The sequence below is a fragment of the Polypterus senegalus genome, chromosome 3 (assembly GCF_016835505.1).
Source record: "Polypterus senegalus isolate Bchr_013 chromosome 3, ASM1683550v1, whole genome shotgun sequence".
NCBI lineage: Eukaryota > Metazoa > Chordata > Cladistia > Polypteriformes > Polypteridae > Polypterus > Polypterus senegalus.
The window spans coordinates 53,273,383-53,295,432 of record NC_053156.1 but is presented as its reverse complement, the minus strand read 5'-3'; the positions used below and the strand labels follow the sequence as shown (position 1 = coordinate 53,295,432).

The window sequence follows — 22,050 nt, the reverse complement described above, 5'->3', positions numbered from 1 at the left end:
GTGCTTTGCAATCTGAGAAAATAGCCACTGAAAAATGGGAACTTCTGCTGAATTCCATTCACTGAAAATCCCTGTTTACCTTTGGAAAGTAGACCTCAAAAACAAATGACTGGTTTGAGGTCATATCCAGCAAAGTAACACCTGTCATTGAAGCCAAACACGTGGCCCTGGCCAAATACAGGCACTCAGCAAATGAGCAGAACTAGCAGATCATCAGGAACGTAAGAAGCAAAGACCGGCAGACTGTCATGGGCTGTGCCAAAGACCACTGTTTGCAGCTCAGTGCAGCCATTCAGACATGTGCATTAATTAGCAATGTTGGGGTATGTATGACAGCATAAAAAAGGGTCTTTGGTCCCACGCAGAGCAAGGTGGCACCACTCTAGGCCACCATTGGGGCAGTGGTCACAGATAAGAGCAAACAGATGGAGAGTTGGGTAGAACTCCAGGATGAACACTGCCACTACATTAACACTCAACCAAGCATTAGCATGATAGAGAGCTCACTATGGAGGAGCTCTGCAAGGCCATCGACAGACTGGCTGCACGTAAGAGACCAGGCAGTGGAGGCACCACCAGACTTGATTAAGCACTCCATATTACTCTTTCTGCATCCACTGCATAAAATCCTCTGCCGGTATTGAAAAGACAAAGCAGTACCTAAGGACCTGAAAGACACCAGGATCATCACACTCTAGAAAAATAAGGGTGAGCAAAGAGATGGCATGAATTACAGGGACCTTTCCCTACTGAGCATTTTGCTCGTGTCCTTTTGTTGTGACTCCAAACACTGGCTGAACCTGTTTACCCAGAGCCATACTACGGTTTCTTGACAAAAAGATCCAATGTAGATGTGATTTTCTCCCTTCGCCAGCTAAAGGAGAAATACAGAGAGCAGAAACAGCAGTCTACATTGCTTTTATTAATATGATTGAGGTATTTGACCAGGTCAGTAGAGACAGGCTCTTCCAGATACTACTGAAAATAGGCTGCCTATCAAAGCTGCTGAGCATAATCACGTCTAGTCATGAGAACATGTAAGGCACAGAACAGTTCAACTTACATAGCAGAGTCAAGCAAGGCTGTGGTGTTCACCTTTGGGATTTTCTTTGCCCTGCTGCTACATCAAGCCTTTGGCTCTTTACCTGAGGGGAACCTTCTCCACACAAGATTCCATGGGAAGCTGTTCAATCTTGCACACCTGGGAACCAAAAATAATGTATGTAAGCAGTTTGAAAAAATGTATGGAGCTGTTGAGACTCACAATGAACATCATCATCATCAACAACTATGAATAACAGCCTCTCCCTAGATGTGGAAGTCAGTAACAGACTCTGAAAGGTTACTAAAACCCTGCTTGCCCCAACATTCATGTCTGGGTGAAGCCCAAGCTTACAGCGAAGACCATGATGGCAGTGTATGATGCTTGCATCACTAGTACAATGCTGTACAAGAGTGTGACATGGACACCTAACAGAAGAAGCTCAACACCTTCCATATGACATATCTCTTTCACATGTTGGGCATCTCCTTGCAATACAAAGTGGCCAATATTAAGGTTGTCTCTTTGGCCAACTAACCAATATGTATATGCAGCTCAGACAGTGGCTGAGCCATGTATGCTGCATTAAGGATGGCCACATCACAAAGAATGAGCTGGTACATGGCAAAAGAAGCAATGGCCGTCTGCATCTTCACTTCAAGGATGTCTGCAAGTGAGACATGAAGCTGCTGGTCATTGATGATGACTCTGGGGAAGAGCATGTAGTCCATCATACTTAGTGGAAAATTGCCTTGAAGCAGCACATCACGACAGGTGGAAAAGGACTCCAATATGCAGTAGACAATGAGCAGGCCAGTAGGAAGGAATATTATAACCACACCGGAGCTGAAACTGGTGTGACCTCTGCAACAGAGACCGCCAAACCTGCATCAAGCTCATCAGCCATCAAGGACGTTGCTCCAACACTGAAAGAGACAATGCAAAGTCCCTGGTTATTTTCAAATGATGGAGGGTTATATTGCATAATTATTATAAGAGCAGCGAGTATATTAAGAAAATTCCTTACTCTATCATCCTACATTTGTTAATTATTTCCATCCTGAAAACTTTGACAGCTCATCTTTTGTTAAATTGGTTCAATTAACCAATCAATTTTTAAACAACTAGGGGGCTTCGCCCCCTGCTTGCTTCGCTCGCCAACCCCCATTTTTGTTTTTTCGGATTCACACTTTTAAGATTTTTTTTTCTTTGAATTGTTGCTATTTCATTAGTTTCACTTTTATTTCAGAACTTCTGTAAAAACAATATTTGGATTCTTCCGAGTCCCAATATGCTGAATCTTTTTAATGAGCTCAGTGAGACGTGTGTTTAATGACTTTGTACCCTAATTCAGGATAGGTTTCTCCGTTTGGAATTTCAGCACAGACAAAACGATCGACATCATCAGCAGTTAATCATTTTTTTTGCAAAGTAACCAAGAAATGCATGTGAGTTAAACTCTGTTTTTGAATTTCTCTGACTTCAAAGCCTTAGAATATTTATATACTTCTGACATATCACCCATGTCCATACATTCACTCTCTATTCGCCTTTTCGTTATTTCTCCAAGTAATAATTTCTCTTTCTTTGCTCTAATATGATCTTTACTTTCTTTGTTTTGACACTGTCGTTTTTTTCTGCTTTCATATTCTGTATCTTGCTCTGCATGTGTTTCACTCCTAAGTTTTTTCTGAGTCTTTTGAATTCCAGTTTTCATTGTCTCTAACCTGCTCTGCATGTGTTTGGCCCCCTTGTTTTTTAACTTCTTTATGACGTTTTACTTAGTTTTTTACTGTCTTTTATTTCTGACCTCGCTTTGTCCTGCTTTTTTTTCAATGACATCTGGTCCACGGGGATTATTTTCCCTTTTTCAAATAATAATTTCTGTTTGTTTATGCTCCTGCGATCTTTACTTTCTTTTTTATATTTTATAATTTTCCCACTTTCATATTCTTTAACATGGGCGGCACGGTGGCGCAGTGGGTAGCGCTGCTGCCTCGCAGTAAGGAGACATGGGTTCGCTTCCCGGGTCCTCCCTGCGTGGAGTTTGCATGTTGTCTGCGTGGGTTTCCTCCCACAGTCCAAAGACATGCTGGTTAGGTGCATTGGCGATCCTAAATTGTCCCAAGTGTGTGCTTGGTGTGTGTGTGTGCCCTGCAGTGGGCTGGCGTCCTGCCCAGGGTTTGTTTCCTGCCTTGAGCCCTGGGATTGGCTCCAGCGGACCCCCGTGACCCTGTAGTTAGGATATAGTGGGTTGGATAATGGATGGATGGATATTCTTTAACTTTCTCCACATGTATATCGTGCCAACGTTTTTTTTGTGAGCCTTTCGAATTCCACTGCTTTCATAATCTCTAACCTGCTCAGCATGTGTATGGCACCAACGTTTGTGAATGTCTTTATGAAGTTCTTCTTTGTCTTTTACTCTGTCTTTAAATTCTGGGCCCGATTGGACGTGCTTTTTTTCAATTCCACTTGTTCTGGGCTGATAATTACTTTCCTTATTTTCTGAATCTGCACCTAGATTATTCTTTTTTTTTTTTGCTCTTTTTTCTCTCCAACGCTTTTGAGTCTCTTTTCTCCGCACTGCTATCTTCTTCACTTAGTCGTCGACGTTTCATTTATAACATATTGTCCTTATATGCTTTATATGCGCTGAGAGCCCTGGATCTGTGTCTGCTCAAAGCCTTAGTTTTACACGACTGAGTGTTTTGCTGCCCGTGGTCTTATTTGGTTGTAAGAAGGGCGTATCTTGCAAGAATCTCATGTTCTTCGTCATCGCGAGGTGGTCCTGGGACAATCTCTTGGCACAAAGTCTCTTGTTTAAGGTCTCCGCGAGACACTCCATGGCCATTCTCTTTCGTCTCGCGGGTCTTTTAAGTGTCTTCCGTATATCTTAATGTGAAGATCACGTCTCATCTCCCGTCTTTCTCTCCCAGGATTTTTTTTTATAATAGAGAGATACCATATTATTATACTGTACTCTTGTGTTACCAGAGTTTTAGGGTAATTGGTGACTTTAAATAACACAATGTTATCCAGTGCATGAATGAAGTCCCATTCAGTATTATGGGCATTCTTGTTGGTACTAACTAACTAACTAACTAACTAAAAGGGCTGTCTTAATCTTTTGTCCTTGAATTTAACACCTATGCTTATATACAATACATCACAGAATCCGAAATTAGGGAATGCAGCTGGCTGAAAAGGTGAGCCTCAATGAAAGGATAACAGAGGCCACTGGCATGTCATCTCTATGTCTTTATACAGTAGAGGGGTAAGGGAAACGGACTCCCTCAGAACCATGAGGCCATTGACAGCTGTAAAGGAGGACTCAACATGAGTAGCAGTAGTATTAGTGGTATGGTCATGTATGTATAAAATACACTGAAATTCTTCCATACACGTCTGACCAACATACAACATGTTACTGTATGGTGGAGTTTTCTCACGGATTTTTTCACCCAGTTTCAGGAAGTGTGTGTGTAGTTGAGGGGTCACGGTGATGAAGACAGATCAGAAATACATTCAGTGCAGGATGTCCATTGAACAGCTGTGATGGACTGGCACACTATCCAAGCAATGGTGATTTCATATATCAACTTTAGTAGTAAGTACTCTTAAACAGAACGTTAACCTCATTCTTTCTTTATACAGTAAAGTAAGTGCTGCAACAGAAAGCTGCAAACTCAATTCTTTTAGTAGAAAAGTTAAAAAGATCAGCACAGACAAACTCCGTCTTCATTTGACCACTATCTGGTGCTGTTTTCACAGTCTTTGAGAGCTTTATAATCACGACGGTGTGGTCTGGTAGTTAACTGCATTGTCATATAAACCCCGAAGCTGCCAGTTCGCTCCTCACCTCTGACTTGTTGTGGGAGCTTTAATAAGCCACTTAACCTGGCAGGGTCCAGCTATTAAATGAAACGAGAATGATGGTGTAAAGTACCTTGGGATGGAATTTGTTTAGGAAACACACTATGTAACGCAAGGTTTGTTTGTTTGTAAATGCAGCAGAAACTGTGGCTGGGTGTAGATTGGTAAACCACTTGGTCCCCAGGCTTGGCACAGTATGTAGCTATGGACAAGTCACTTCACCCAGTGTGTCCAACAGGGAGTGCCAGCTGCTTGGATGAATGGGCTCAGTATGGCATTGGGATTTAAGTCTTTGGACTTTAAACCCTGAGGCTGAGGGTTCAAATGAACACAACTGAGACTGTGTGATCATGAACAAGACGCTTCATCTGCCTGTGCTCCAACTGGAAAAACAAATCAAGTGTAAGCAAATGTATTTTAAATGTTTTAAGTCATCGTGGATAAAGGCATCAGCTAAATAAATTAAAACTAATAAATGCTGGGCCTGACAATGCACAAAGGTTGCTTCACTTTGAGTGTTTCTTCAAAGCCCTGACAACAAAAAACATGACACAAATAATATACAGTATATTTATCTTACATCAAATCATTTTTTCAGCATATACAGTACTTCACATCATGCCGTGAAGGTTCCCACATTGGGCTGGACACTCTCTCTGTCTTTCTGCCTCTCGTTGTTAGCGGAGGAGCTCTTGGTGTTCTGCTTGTTGCCTTTTCCAGGTGCTGTTGGAGTGGGCAGAAGGTTAGAGGGTGCGAGGTTATGGAGCACTGCAATTCAAAAGCCCCAAGGCTAAGCAGTTGCTGTGGTGGTGCTCCGGCATGTCCAGAGTCCAGTGCTGATGAGGTTCTCAAATGCCAGGATGAGGTACAATGTTTTGTGACTTTAAGATAATACTGCTTCAGTTCAGTTAACCAATTAGTGTTTAATATTGAACTTCACCCCCTTTTGCTACAAAGCTCGGAACAAAACAACCTTCTATGCATTTCCCTGACCCAGCCCAAGAAATTCTTTCTTACAGACTGATATGGCAGAATAATGAAAACAAAAATCGTCAATGTGTAAAAAAAGGAAAAGCAAACAATCAGTGTGTTTGCATCTGCTTTAGAAACTCAGTTATTTACAGAAATGTGGTTTCTAAAAGGCCATGTAAAGCCAATTGTAGAAAGTTAAAGCTTTGAGTTAAACTCAGATTAGTGTTTGCTTAAGCAGAATAGAATATCATTTTCTTTCATGGCTATTAGAATTTGGTACAGTACAGTCTTTTACCCCCTGTGAGATAATATGAGATAGAACTGTCTTGGCATAATCTGCAATACAGTATCTTAACTCAGTCAGCTTGTGTTTGGAATTTGTCTCCAGGCTAGTATGGACTAAAGACCCATTGTTCAGACTGCAAATGGGACAAGCCTACAGTTTTCTGAACATTTAGAAATAGTTCAGCTGTATAAGCAAACTTAAAGAAAGGAAACAAGATTTGTATGCTTTAAACAGAACTTTTCTTAAACACTAACCTTTCTGTTTTTTTGCTATATCAATGTATTCTCTAGTTTTGTGTGAACTGTTTTACTTTGAATTTTTACTAAAGTTTTTAAAACAAAACTAATTTGTTGGTGGAATCACTTCAACGCATCAAGCTAATGCTGAATCTCTTTTGCAAACTAGAACTGCTGAACTTTAGTAATTTTTGGTAAGCGGAGCTACATAGACCTTTATTTTGATTAGAGAAACCGGGTTAACACGTGATAGATAGATAGATAGATAGATAGATAGACACATAGATAGATAGATAGATAGATAGATAGATAGATAGATAGATAGATAGATAGATAGATAGATAGATAGAGTTATTATTATATGACAGATAGATAGATAGATAGATAGATAGATAGATAGATAGATAGATAGATAGATAGATAGATAGATAGATAGATAGATAGACACTTTATTAATCCCAAGGGGAAATTCACATAATCCAGCAGCAGTATACTGATACAAAGAAACAATATTAAATTAAATAGTAATAAAAATGAAAAAAATTAAAATAAAATTAATTTTCGCATTTACTCCCCCGGGTGGAATTGAAGAGTCGCATAGTGTGGGGGAGGAACGATCTCCTCAGTCTGTCAGTGGAGCAGGACAGTGACAGCAGTCTGTCACTGAAGCTACTCCTCTGTCTGGAGATGACACTGTTCAGTGGATGCAGTGGATTATTCATGATTGACAGGAGTTTGCTTAATGCCCGTCGCTCTGCCACAGATGTTAAACTGTCCAACTTTACTCCTACAACAGAGCCTGCCTTCTTAACAAGTTTGTCCAGGCGTGAGGCGTCTTTTATCTTTTCTCCACGGTTATCTGGCCATGGAATCTCTTAACCAGGACTTAATCCCTTAATACAGTTAAGTATCTTGTAGTCTGCGCATATCTGTGACTACCAGTCTTTGCTTTGGACACAAATCCAGCAGCCACAAAGATATACAGTACAGGCCAAAAGGTTGGACACACCTCCTCATTCAATGTGTTTTCTTTATTTTCATGACCATTTACATTGGTAGATTCTCACTGAAGGCATTAAAACTATGAATGAACACATGTGGAGTTGTGTACTTAACCAAAAAAAGGTGAAATAACTGAAAACATGTTTTATATTCTAGTTTCTTCAAAATAGCCACCCTTTGCTCTGATTACTGCTTTGCACACTCTTGGCATTCTCTCGATGAGCTTCAACAGGTAGTCACCTGAAATGGTTTTCACTTCACAGGTGTGCCTTATCAGGGTTATTTAGTGGAATTTCTTGCTTTATCAATGGGGTTGGGACCAGCAGTTGTGTTGTGCAGAAGTCAGGTTAGTTGGACGATCATTTATTTTTCAACAGGACAATGACCCCAAACACACCTCCAGGCTGTGTAAGGACTATTTGACCAAGAAGGAGAGTGATGGAGTGCTGTAAATGGTCATGAAAATAAAGAAAACACATTGAATGAGGAGGTGTGTCCAAACGTTTGGCCTGTACTGTATTTCCTAAGGTAAATGCTGAGGCAATCGCATTACTGTTCTCCTGGCTGAAATAATCCATCTCAGTATTTCAGAAACCGCTAAATTTACATTGATGAGTTGAACTTACAGTGCTAACTCATCAGCAAAATCTCATCACATCTTAATGTAACAAATAACCTTACACAATACTTATTTTATTGGAGCAAAAATCCCTGCATTATTATTATTATTCCAGCGGTCACTGGATGTAAGGTAAGAAAACACATGTGCCGGTGCACCGCTCCTTTGCAGGGCTCAATTGCACAGCCAGTCAATAAAAGTGTCAGTTTAGTTTGCAGCTATTTGCACTAGATATATTGAAACAGTGTGATTGAATTTATGGCAGCTGTGGATGATGCTTAGTTTGGTTTGTTTTTTTGCACATTTTTATGGCATCATAGCATTTTCCCAAAGGAGAAATCAATAAGTGGAATCACACATGTAAATGAAGGTTTTTAAGAAACCAGGTTTCTGTCTTAATTGGTTTACTCTCCGTATCCTGGTTGTGTTTGTGCATGTAAACACACTCAATGTAACATAGTGATGATAACAAGTAAAAGAATATGTATATATTGTAACCGCACTTACAAGTTGCATCAACCAGGCATGGCATCAGAGAAGAGTTACCAACAGTGTGAACGGGCATCCAGTCGTTCAAATGACCAACCTCTGAGCCAGCAGCAGGGGAGCCAATAAAAATGGCATCCTGTCACAGTTGTATGAATTCCAGCTGGTTCAGCTAAATGAGTTGTTCTCTTAAAGACAGGGAGTTGAAAACACAAAAAGTCCGATGCCCAAATCACTGTGCATACTGGAATGCAACACGCTGGATGTAAAAGGAGAACAACCCTCTGGTGATCCTGGGCTGCCTTTGTTTTCTTCAGATGTCAAATTCTTTGCAGAGATTTATTATTATTATTATTATTATTATTATTATTATTTCCTCTGTTCTACAAGGCGTATTGAGCAAGTCAGCTTAAATTAACAAGCCTGACTCATTTCATCTGGTTTTGACTTTGTAAAAAAAGAAGAATATGTAAGTCACTGAATATGTATATTTTTTTTTTTACATGTTTAAAATTATTAGATTGATTGAATATTTTTATGTCAAATTAATTTCGAACAATATTGTTTATGAATAAATCTTGTCATTTTTTAAAATAATACTTACATTTCTTTTCAATTTTGTACTTAAATGTGACGTGATGGAAACATTCTAATTATATTTCTTTTATGTTTATGAATACAGATGAAATTAGCTATTCATAAAATTAACATGTTTTAAATTAATTTTGCAGACTTGTGTGTTTTCTTTAGGCTTTTCAAACAGGACAATAGACTCAATTCATGTATGAATAACGGCACCAGCAAACCCAGCTGGAGGCTGACTATGTAAAGTAAAAGGCATTCCATATCGCCACTGTACAGATAAATCATTTTCAATGACATTGACGCGTAGAGCCAGTTGTATGGTGCAGTCGGTCATCCTGATCGGGGAAAACCGGTCAGCAAAAGTGACGTTAAAAGTTCTAGTGAAAAAAATAGATAATAATGGGCTTTTCCAAACTATCCTATAATACACTCTGCACCCATTATCTTTGCACGGCCTTATTCAATCAAGCTTTTTGAGCCCTGATTGATGTTCTCGCCGATCGTTTCTCGGGGCCGCTTAAATCTCACGAGTGCGCGCATCACTGTGGACTGCCCCGGTCCGTGTTGAGTTAAAGAAAAACACTTCATGTTCGTGTAACCGACTGAGCCTCGATTGGAAAACGAGGCTTGGCTTACTTAAGCGAGAATCGTTCGGCTAAGTCTCGATTTCTATGTACTGTATGTAGTGAAAAATCAAGCAAAATGACACCTTTTATTGGATAACTAGGTATCCAATTTTATCCAATAAAAGGTGTCATTTTGCTTGACTTTTCACTACATTCATAATGGCTAACACGGTACAACACCCTAGTACTATGTACTGTATGTGATATTTTGCCTAGTATTCGCTCCTGCCAGTACATGGCGCTGTTTGCTTTCATGTATAATTCCCATAGATTTTTTTTTTTGCACTTGAACTACGCTCTTGTTTGTTTTATGTATTTTTTGGCGCATTTGTGATACACAGTTTAGAAAATAAACCGGAGTCTTCACTCAGGATATTCGTCTGGGTGAAAACTCACTTCAATACATAGTACTGTGCATCATGGAATACCTCACTACAGTACAGTATTTTCATTACGAACCCAAACAGTGGGTAGTGTGGTAATTCTCCAAGTATTGCCTGTGTTGATGTGGTGCTCTTCACAAATTTCTCATTTTTCCTCGGCAGTTATCTGTTTACTTGAATACATATATTATATACAGGTAGTGAGGGAAACAGCTGGTGCTGTTGCGCTGTTTGGTCCTCTGTCCCGAAAATGTTAATCAATTTCAGAAAGGAGCGACGTTTCATGATTGAATTTCTACGGATCACTACAAGGTCCAAACTACATTCCGTTGCAAATTCCCCTAACAAACGGCTCATGCGCAGATTTTTGGATACGTGCGCGCGCAGTTGTACCGTTCACTGTTTGAATTGTGTGCACTCACAGAAAAACCGCAAGCACAAATCCACTGAATGCAAAGTAATGACGGCTCGATTCTACCTAAGATAACGAGTCTTGAAAAATGACGAATAATCTCGGAGTTATACATATACATGTCATCAGAAGGAAAAGGGGCTTTTCATGCCCTCTTCTAAAACATGCTTTGTGCGAACAGAGACAACTCGCAATCGCATTATCTCCTGCTAATGATGGTAGGATTATTAATTAACTCGTCATTTCCCGAAGACAAATATTCTCACTTGCCAGTCACCACGTCTGATCTACACTAGCCGTCAGTGCTACATGTGTTGTAAAGGTAATGATGCAGTGTTATTAAAAAATCCTCTTATACTTTGTCCATCCATCCATTTTCCAACCCGCTGAATCCGAACACAGGGTCACGGGGGTCTGCTGGAGCCAATCCCAGCCAACACAGGGCGCAAGGTAGGCACCAATCCCGGGCAGGGTGCCAGCCCACCGCAATCTTATACTTTATCTTTATTTCCCTGTGCATACAGTATACAGTGCCTGTGATGCTCAAATACAAACTGTCATATTTATTTATCTGTGCTACGTGTCTAAGAAGGGTTGAAATCTAAGTAATCAATGTAGGCCTCAGCATTAACGGTTCCGGTGCACCATATATTAGAATATGTTTTGTAAGTGTGCAATAATAAAATGCATTTCTTTTATCATTCCAAGTGCATAACTACAAATGTTTGCGATGGACCATCTATTGGAATGACAAATGCAATGCATAAATCTCTGTTATATGCCATCTGATATTGGACTTGTAAAAGAGGAAAAAGCTGTGTTAATGTTTGTGATGCGACATCCGCTGGAATAAAAAATGCAATGTATTTTATTACTACAAATGTTTGCGAACCGCTGTTGGAACAACAGAGACAGCAACAAGACAAACTCACAGATACACAGACACTTGTCCTTTTATTAAGGCTGATTATTTTAAGTAGGTTTGTCCATCCATCCATCCATTATCCAACCTGCTATATCCTAACACAGGGTCATGGGGGTCTGCTGGAGTGCAAGGCAGGAAACAAACCCCGGGCAGGGCACACACACCCACACACCAAGCACACACTAGGGACAATTTAGAATCACCAATGCACCTAACCTGCATGTCTTTGGAGCACCCGAGGAAACCCATGCAGACACAGGGAGAACATGCACACTCCACGCAGGGAGGACCCGGGCAGTGAACCCGAGTCTCCTAACTGACAGGCAGCAGCGCTACCCACTGCGCCACCCAAGTAGGTTTGTGAGTTCTCACAAATGAAAACAAAACACATTAAACAAGTTTTCTTTGTTATGACGGCTTTGCTGTTAAAAACATTATAGACAAATGAACACATGTGAAAAACATGTCATTAAAAAGTGACACACTTATTTCCTTGCATACTTAAGTCAAGAGAATTCATATTAGCAAATTCAAACACTTCTATCCAAACATTAGCAACTGAAATACCTTTTTGTGGTTCATGTAACAAGACAAATATTTTACTTGTATAATATCAGCTTTAAACATAAAAGGCATCAAAGTAAAGAGGTGAGCTACCATATTTCCAAACCCTTTGAAAGATGAATGGATGAGGAATTGGGGGAAGGAATAACTGGCTACAAAACAGAACATAAGGATTCATTCAGTCTGGCCACATTCTAGAGCATCCCATACTGCTGGAGGTTAGAGATTCACTTCTGCAAGCGAAAGATGGAGTACAGGAGGACCGCAGTGATGTATAAAACATTGAAAATACAGACAAGTCTGAGTAACCTGGTCTTTGGTAATTAATTAAGAAGACATTCTGAATACTTACTGAAAGGCATTAGATGCTATTTTATATATTTTGTTACTTATAGGAAATATTTGAGGGATTTAAAAAAAACAAGATCAATTTAAATTCTTTGCTTGAAACTTGTATTTGTTTTCCAATATTCTACACCTCCCACCCATTTCTATTCCAGAAGAAATATTGATCAGTTGTGAAGACTCAGATATCATCTCTATAAAATATAAAAACATTTTAAAGTCCCTTCCTTTCAAAGTTCCCAGTGTACATTGGGCAAAAGACCTTTCACTCAACAAATCTGAAAAGGAGTGGAAGGCAGTCATGCACAGCATACATTCTAGCTCCATATGTGCAAAGCATTCAATCATTCAACTTAAAATCTTTTATCAATCACATTTATCTCATTTAAATTATCCAAAAAGAATTGATTTAAACAAAGAAACAAAAAATGGAAAACGGGAACAAATGGAAAGGATATAAGCCTAAAAATTCAACCCAAGGCAAACAAATCCTAACCTGCAATCTAGCAAACAGTAGCCAAAGACAAGAAGAAAAAAAACAGTAAAAGCCGTATATTTATATATAAATATATAATAGAGATCTGTAGTCTATACCCTCAATGACACTCTGCTGGACTTAGCCCTCACCCACAATACAAAGGCTGTGGGAGATCCAAAGCAGTGATGTCATGGTGGGTTTGTATGTTTGTGTTCTACCCACAGAACACAAAGAACATTGGCAAACATAAATATACAATGAATAATGAATATAAATTTAAGAGAGGGAACAAACTGTAGTTGAAACCTAACAGCAGGGAGACATGTAAACTCAGTATGGACTATAACCAGGTGCAGGTTTCTAACCCAGGATGTCTGATCCATGGAACTCACTTTGTGGTCATCCATTTTTTTGGCCCAAATTGCAAAGCAACAGTTTTCATATGAAAATTCAAACTAAAACAGGCCAATAAGCACTGGTGAGCCATCAAAAAGAAAACAAAATGTACTTAGGAGGAGATTCATAGTAAATTCTGATAAACAGCGCACTATATCAGCTCAGTGGGCAGAGGAATCAAGCAGAAGATAAAATAACCACAGGTAGTCATGATACCTCAAATGCAAGATGTAAAAGATGAACATAAAAGCAGGACCATAGATAGATAGAGTTTTCCAGAAAATGGGATAAATCTGCTTGTTGACTCTCATGATTTCTAGTGTACATCTTGCTGTTGAATTTTGTATTTTGTTTTGTATATTTTTTTGTTCCTATATTTTGATAAAATACATAATTAAAAGTTACATTTTGTTACAAGGGGTTTTAAGGTGTTTCTCCCCTTTCTAAGCATATAGTCATAACAATGATCATCTGATTAAAAGGTAGACTGACCAGTTTTCCCAAAACAGGACACACAACTCATTAAATATGCGGTCACGATACCTAAAACGGGATGCATAAAAATGGGACTGTCTGCTCAACCTATTACATTAGAACATCAGAACACTCTAGACGAGAACAGGCCATTCAGCCCAACAAAGCTCGCCAGTCCTATCCACTTATTTCCTCCAAGAAAACATCAAGTCGAGTTTTGAAAGTCCCTAACGTCTTACTGTCTACCACACTACTTGGTGACTTATTCCAAGTGTCTATCGTTCTTTGTGTACAGAGCATCAAATGGCATGAAAACTGAGACATTTTTGTCAGCATCTCTGTATAATTGAGTTTTCTCTGTAAACTCTAAAATGGTTATAACCTACTAGCCTAGATGCACAACTTATAAATTCATAAAGCCATCCATTGTCTGTACCCACTTACTCGGTTCAGAAACGTAGGGCTGGACCCTCCCTAGCAGAAGGCCAAGACCAACATTCAAAGGGAGCACAAGTCCATTGCAGGTCACACTTACTGTACATAGGTCCAATTTAGAGTTTCCAATTATTCTTACAAGAACATCTTTCATTTATTGGTAGAAAACCAGGGTACCTGGAGAAAAATCCACACAGATGAAGGGCGGAAACACCAATTTCATCCCTTTCTAAAGAGACTCAATGACACCATCCAAGAATAATATGCTCTACAAATGTCACTGTACAAAAAAATTCCACTACTGGTGACAGGCTACCTGGCCTCTGTTACACTAACACTGTAATAAATTATTTTCTGATTACTTAGGTTGAGCTGGATTGGTTGAAACTGCACTCCTCTAAAGTCCATGAATTAGACTGATGGAGCCTCTTGTTTAGACTCATTTTGCTAGGAATGGGCATGTGAACAAAGGTTGTTCTTCAGGGGGAATTCTAACGCAATACTACAACATCCATACAGAAATGGGAAATCAGAGCCATCCATGGTCAAGGCAACACCAATAAATAATTTTTATCAGTATACCTTTTCAACATTTACAGATGTCAGCACAACACTATATGCCAGATAAATATCTATCAGTCTATGAATACTGTAAAGTGCATAATGATATGTGCTGTCTTTTCAGGTAGCAACTTTAGACCTTGCTATGCAGGAAGGTTTCCAGAGTCCTTGTTTGACACAGATAACAGAAGGGATTTGAGGTCAGCCCACATAGTGCATCATCTTTGATGAGTCAGGTAAAGCCTGTGTATTAACCTGATTTGGATATTTTGAATATTTGGGATTCCTAGATGAATTGGCAATATTTTTGAAAATGGAGGGGCTGTAGAGAGATCATTTGGTCAAACAGACTGAATGGGTGGGCAGTGACGAGAGGTTTCACTGAAACTGCATATTTTAAAGTCTTGCCACTTATGGCTGATGCAAAATTTAGCATAATTGCAGACAGGAGGGTATTACAGCACCGTCTACACTATTAAAAATACAAGTTCCAAAAGTGGTTCTTTAGAGCAATGCTGTAAGAGAACTGTATAAAGGATCCAGAAAGAAACTTTCACTTAGATCTTTGTTACATTCCATAGATAACCATGAATAGATAGCAGATTTCTGAAATACCAATGGGTCTCTGATTTTCAAAGGACTCTAGATCTTTCAGTATTCTACTGTACATTAAATATTTCTGCTTTGTCCACATATTTTTGCAAAGCCCATAGAACCAATTTTATATGCAAACATCACCCTCCAGAAAGAAATGGTTTTACTATGAAACACACGACCCAGTCAAGCGCCATTACACAACTGTTATTTTTAACTGGAAGGCGCAACACCCAGTGTCTATGTTGGGGAATGCTATCAAAATGAAAAATTACTCAAAACTTATTTACAAGTAATGCCAATATATAGTGGCTTATATGGTGGAATGAGGGGTACAGATTTATCTTTCAGGATTATAAGAATATTTAAATATAATCATCACCACACCAATCTGAGTTTCAAGTTTCATCTGCTAAATGGCTTCTGTCTACATTTCATGTCTTTTTTTATATCCATAAATATCATCCATTATTGAATCCTCTTAGTCCAATTCCACATTAGGGTGACAAGAGACTGACTTTGTTCCACACACAAACAATACTAGCTCTTTTAAAAAAAGTCAAAATGAATACACTAAATCAAAAGCTTAGCAGAACCAATAAAAAAAATGTGCTACCTTCACAGAAGATGGTGACAGATCTAAGCATATCATTTGCCAGTGTCCCGGTGTCCCCCCCAATTTACATTATGACTGTGGCTATTAGGCACATTTTCAAGTAAGAAATCCTGTTTTTGCTGCAGTGCAGAATATTGCCCTTTCTTGATCTTTCATTCAGTTCATGGCTATGATGGAAAGGCTGGAATCAGCACTGGTTGGCACACGGTGAACAATGGTATGCCACAATAACAGGGATCCCGCACTGACACTACTTGTGTTTTATACTTTGTAACACTTCTGGTTTTGTGTTGCTCCTAAAAATTTCATCCAGTCTTTACATATCCACAGAACACAGATTACGCATTTTATGTGTTAGTATGTGTTTCGTTGAACACCGACATTTATATTTTTTAAACAGGAATGAAAAGCCAAGTTCCATCATTATCTGATAAGTCAAATGAAGAAGGTGAATTTTGAAAACTGAATATGTCTGTTTATGTGATTTAATAGTGTGGTACATAATTAATTTCTTCAAGACATTTCCTTTATTGATTGATACATTTAATGATGTAATGAATTTAATTTCTGTCAGGCACACATCTTACGTAAAAATGTTTCATTTTATACCCTTAAGGGTTGCGTGTTTGTTAGCATCAGTCTGTGCGTCCATCTGCCAATGGGCTGGCTCCTGTCTTGTTGCTCTAAGTATCATAAACGTTGATACATTTTATCCATACACAAAGAACATCTGCCTGTCAAAGGACTCTAATTTTCAAGAAGCACTATAACGTGGGATCATACAATGGATGAGTGTGCCTAAAATGGCGATCAGATGTAAAATAATATTTGTAGCATGTAGCAAAGTCTTTGTGTACAGTAAATGCAGCGTATCCGACAACTGAAACACATGCAGCGATGTGACAAATTAATAACTGACGTGTGCTCCTCAAGCATTTCCACAGCTGCTGTCTTTCTTGGTACTGTACTGCATATGCTGTGCACAGCTGACCTCTGCTGGAAATGACAGGAAAGTCACATGTAGCCAGGAGCAGGCCATCCATTTTATTCCTTTTATGCACCTGTTTTTTTTTGTCCTGATATAATACAGTACCATGCTTAAGTCTGAACAGTAGGTATGAAGGAGCCATTCATCTCCTATGGGGTCTGACATTCTTCTTTAATTTTTCAGTTGTATTTTATAAAAAAGATTGTAATTTATTTCATTAATGTAAACACAGATATGTACATCTATTTAAAAGAAGCAGAAAGTAACATTGAGGGATGCAAAAGACCAATTAATATGCAGCATAAAAGATATAAGTTAAACCAGCAAGAACCACATTTTCTGGGATATAAGGGGAAACTGCAGTGCCTGAAACAACCCACATGAACTATGACTGCACTTCACACCTTTGACCAGAAACTGAGCCCAGGTCAAGGGCATAAGGCAACAGCACTTGCCACCATGCATTCATGCTTCTTGTATTTAAGCACTGTGTCACATATTTTGCAGACACTTTTGTTGCACCTCTATCTCCTGGATTACTTTTCATTGTTAAAGATGTCTAAGATTCCTGACTGTTCAATAATGAAAAAAGCAAAGAAATCTATGAAGTGAAATCCTGGTACAAATACATTTAAGAAAAGTAAAACACAGGCCTTATAATTAAATATACATACTATGCTACATTTTTGGCATTTAAATGAGATTTGGCTATCATTGACATATTTTGTTATCTGAACTCGGACTATATTGTTCTTACAGAACTGCATTATAATGGGAAGGACAGTGAGAAGTGGTCTACACTACATTAAATCTATGGGTTCCAAGCACGACCTGTAAAAATTGTAACAGCAGCACTTTATAAAAATAGAAAATTATGGTAGCGCTGCTGCCTCACAGTTAGGAGTCCCGCATTCGCTTCCCGGGTCCTCCCTGCGTGGAGTTTGCATGTTCTCCCCGTGTCTGCGTGGGTTTCCTCCTACAGTTCAAGACATGCAGGTTAGGTGCATTGGCGTTTCTAAATTGTCCCTAGTGTGTGCTTGGTGTGTGGGTGTGTGTGTGTCCTGCGGTTAGATGGCACTCTGCCCGGGATTTGTTCCTGCCTGGTGCCCTGTGTTGGCTGGGATTGGCTCCAGCAGACCCCCGTGAACCTGTAGTTAGGATATAGTGGGTTGGACAATGACTGACTGACTGACTGACATTTTTAGTTATAAAAACATTCTCAAACATGATTAATGTAGATGTACAGAACATTTTTGGAATATTAAAAATAAACGTCCTGGACCAGACCACCTAAAGTGGAAGGCTTTTGAAATTTTGTGCAGAGTACCTTATTTTTTGGTTGTCATTAGAACAGCAGAAAGTTCCAAAGTTAAGCAACAATTCCAGTAGCTAAAAACAAAACCCTCCAAACCTTAAACAACATCAGACCACTGGCTCTGACATTACTGGTTATATAATTGTTTGACAAACTTATAAAGAAGAAGCTGACAGAGAACACTCAGGGTTTATTTGATCCATTTCAGTTTGCCTACCTGTCTAATTACAGGATGCATTTGTCACTTTGCTTCTTCGGTTTTATAACCACTTAGAGGGCATCAAGACTCACATGAGGCTCCTGTTTGTAGATTACCTGTCAGATTTTAACACCATCAAGCCCCAACTTCTTGAAGAGACCTATAAAAAAAAGTAATTTGAACTTAAATTTGGTAGGATGGCTGATTGTTAGAATTCAGAGTGAAAGTCAATGGTTGTCAGTCTGACATGGTGTCCTCATCTGCAGGGTCCCCTCAGGGCTCTCTCTGTTCTTCCAACTCTTGTGTACATTCTCTACATTAATGATATTTGCATTAAACTTTAAAAAAGATGGGCTGCACGGTGGTGCAGTGGTAGCGCTGCTGCCTCGCAGTAAGGAGACCTGGGTTCGCTTTCCGGGTCTTCCCTGTGTGGAGTTTGCATGTTCTCCCCATGTCTGCGTCCAAAGATATGCAGGTTAGGTGCATTGGTGATCCTAAATTGTCCCTAGTGTGTGCTTGGTATGTGTGTGTCCTGTGGTGGGCTGGCACCCTGCCTGGGAATTTGTTCCTGCCTTGCACCCAATGTTGGTTGGGATTGGCTCCAGCAGACCCCCATGACCCTGTGTTAGGATATAGCGGGTTGGATAATGACTGACAGACTTGAAAAAGGTACATTCTAAAATATGCTGATGACTCAGTAATGAGATTGAAACCTTTCACGGTTCAGTGGTAGATGATTTTGTTAACTGGTGTGATGAGTCTTTTCTACACCTAAATTTTACAAAAACGAAGGAACTAGTAATCAGTTATAGAAGAAACACCATTGTCCCACAAGAAACAAACATCAAATACCAGTCTGTGGAGATTGTTGACAGTTATAAGTATCTGGGGACAGATATAGACTGAAAACTAACTTTAAAAGAAAATACAAAAGCCATGTGTAAAAAGTAACAATAGTGCCTCTACTGTCTAAGGAAGCCATGTGTTTTTACTGTGAGCACTGCCATTATGTCACTTTTATAAATATTGTATGGTGTCTGTCTTTACTTATTTTCTGATGGTCTGGTTTGGAAATCTTAAAGTCAGCATAAAAAGAGAAACAAATCAAGTTGTAAAATGGAAAAGTAAAATAACAAGTTCTTAACAGTCAAGTCTGATAGATTTGTTTAATAAGAAAGTATTAAAGGAAAGCTGAGTGTATTGACTCAGACTCTCCATTCTCAATTCCAGTTGTTGCCATCAGGTTACAAGTTCCAAGAAATAAAAAGCAACTGGTTCAAATGCTTCTTCATACCAACTGCTGCTAATCTTCTAAATAAGTTCAACTTTATATTCACAGGTTGAAATCATGGGATGAACAGTACTCATCTGCATCAATCATTAACCAAGTCTTAATGTTGGTTTAATTTTTTTGTTGGTTTTATATGTTTGATCCAATGTTATACTCATATTATGCTCACTGCTACATTTAGTTACATGTAATGGCTGAGTGCTTTGTTGATGTTTTTTAATAACTAGCCATGTGCGCCCAACTACGTTGCACGTGTTAGTTGTCTGTGAAAGGCTCCCTGTTTAAATGCGGCTGCCAGTCGTGAACTGGGCCCTTCGTCGCACAGCATTATGATTTTTTATAAGGGCAACAAAATTACAAAAGAAAACCCTTGGATATTGATACGATAGGAACGGCCTACTCGGAATCACTGTCCGAATCGTAATTATGTGGTGGTGTAGGAGCATGTCTGCTTCTGTCCGTTTACAGTCCGTCTCGTTTTCACGACGCTGTCGTTTCCTCTCATGATCTCTTCTCAAACTTTCTCCGATCTCGCAAGTTGCTTTGTGGCAATTCAAAGAGTAAGGCAATATACACGGAGCAATGGTTATAAAAGGGGGACACATAGGTATCCAGGCTCTTTAAAGCATAAATAGGGATCACTTCACTGACACGTGAGCAAGCCACGGTACAACTGTGAGACGCGCAGCACTCGCCGGCTACATTGTAACAATAATAATTTCCGGAATGTGCTGTTACGTTGTCATTCATTTTACCCACTGTCTTTCTTTCATTCATATGTTGCTTAGGCACGTACCTTTTATCTTCGGCAATCTCATTCTCTAACCAGGCCTCAGGAGCTAACCAGCGTAACACTGTCCACCACCCCTTTCGTTATTCCGGCACATTGTTGACATCCGTGGAATTCGCGGACAAGCAAAGATCAAGATCTAAATGAAGATCTCTTTAGTTAATTTAAAGCACAACAGTTTGTTTAGTTTGAATGTCTGTGTTTTGAGGTGTGACTGGAGTACTACAGTCTTCAGTAGTATAAGCCTGGAGGAGATTCTTAATGCAATGCCTATGTTTTAGCTGTCTCTCTACTGCCATCTAGTGCTTCCTCTAATTCATTCGCGGACAAACAAAGATCAAGATACAAGTGAAGATTATATATAGAGATACATTGTGGTCTCTCTGTAAAACCTGTTAAAAAAACTAATTTCCCTCTTGTAACAATAACATTGAATGGAATTGAATTAGTCCAGTCCAATTTGGTGTCACAGGTTCCACGGCCTATGTTCTTAAAGCATAGCAGGGAAAAAACTGACAAGGGCATCTGCATATTACAGGTGCCACACATTCATATGAGGCTAGTTCAGAATCACCAAATAACCTAACAGTCAGAAAACCTTTGGGAAGGAGGAAGAAAAAGAAAACAAAAACATGGGAAGAATATGAAAACTCAACACAGACATTAAAAAAGTTGCGGGATTTAATCTTAGCAGCAGTACAAAGCACTCTGCCTGTCTGGCACTGGTTCTTAACTCAGTTCGAAGGATGCATGTGAAAACAGCACTAAACGCAGGCCTTAAGGATCATTATCTTGGTGCTAATTTTACATTGTGTTGCTTTTAAACGTATATGTATTATTTCATCTTTTTATCGGTTACGCTGAGGTAGATCCCCGTTCCTTTACATTATACCAGTTTGATTGGCTTGCATTCGTTGCTGTTCTAATATATAAGTCCTTCTCACCGTATGTATTTGCACTTCTTCCGCCATTCACTTCAACTATTGCTTCAGTTTAGAGAAAATGCAAATATTGCACAAAACAAAGCAAATCCGACAAGTCCTGAGAATGAGAATGAAACTTCTGGAACACCGGCAAGTCACCTCTACGACGTCACGGGCAGTAAAACCAATCAGTGACTGTGGCGTCACCACGGCCCCCTGAACTCGTTCTCCCAAGAAGCAGACCGGAGCAAAGTGGGTGTGGGTAATTGTCAATGGTCCCGCCCCTTGGATCCGCCTATAAATCTCCACCCATTACTTTTCTCTGTTCTCATGACGGCAGGATGAATAATAATTGTAACTGTTGGAACTTGGCAGAGAGATCGTCAAAAAAAGAGTAACGAAATTATAACAAGAACTGTGTTTAGACTGCTTCCCACTGCTGTGGTAAAGGTCGGGCAGTGCGTAAAGAACGCGGTAATTTAATACGTTTGATTGCGCACACGGGACGTCAGCTGGGATCCCTCCTCCCTGGAGTCACTGTTGAGCAAAACCAAATTTGGACGTTAAACTAGATGTCGCGATCTTTTTTATGACTCACGTTCGGCTCATAACTCCAGCCAATTTTTTGGTC

The 22,050-nt window shown here is 39.4% G+C and overlaps 1 long non-coding RNA gene across 2 annotated transcripts; it reads right to left on the bottom strand.

Annotated features, from left to right (window-relative positions):
* Nucleotides 1-799: 799 nt before the first annotated feature.
* Nucleotides 800-21,581, bottom strand: LOC120526774. Of its 2 annotated transcripts, none has more exons than XR_005633161.1 (3): nucleotides 21,441-21,581; nucleotides 18,434-18,575; nucleotides 800-1,201 (listed from the first exon to the last, which is right to left on the bottom strand). It is a non-coding gene; the product is annotated as an uncharacterized LOC120526774 (long non-coding RNA). The 2 variants fall into 2 exon arrangements; XR_005633160.1 differs by lacking the exon at nucleotides 800-1,201 and adding an exon at nucleotides 1,572-1,968.
* Nucleotides 21,582-22,050: the final 469 nt, after the last annotated feature.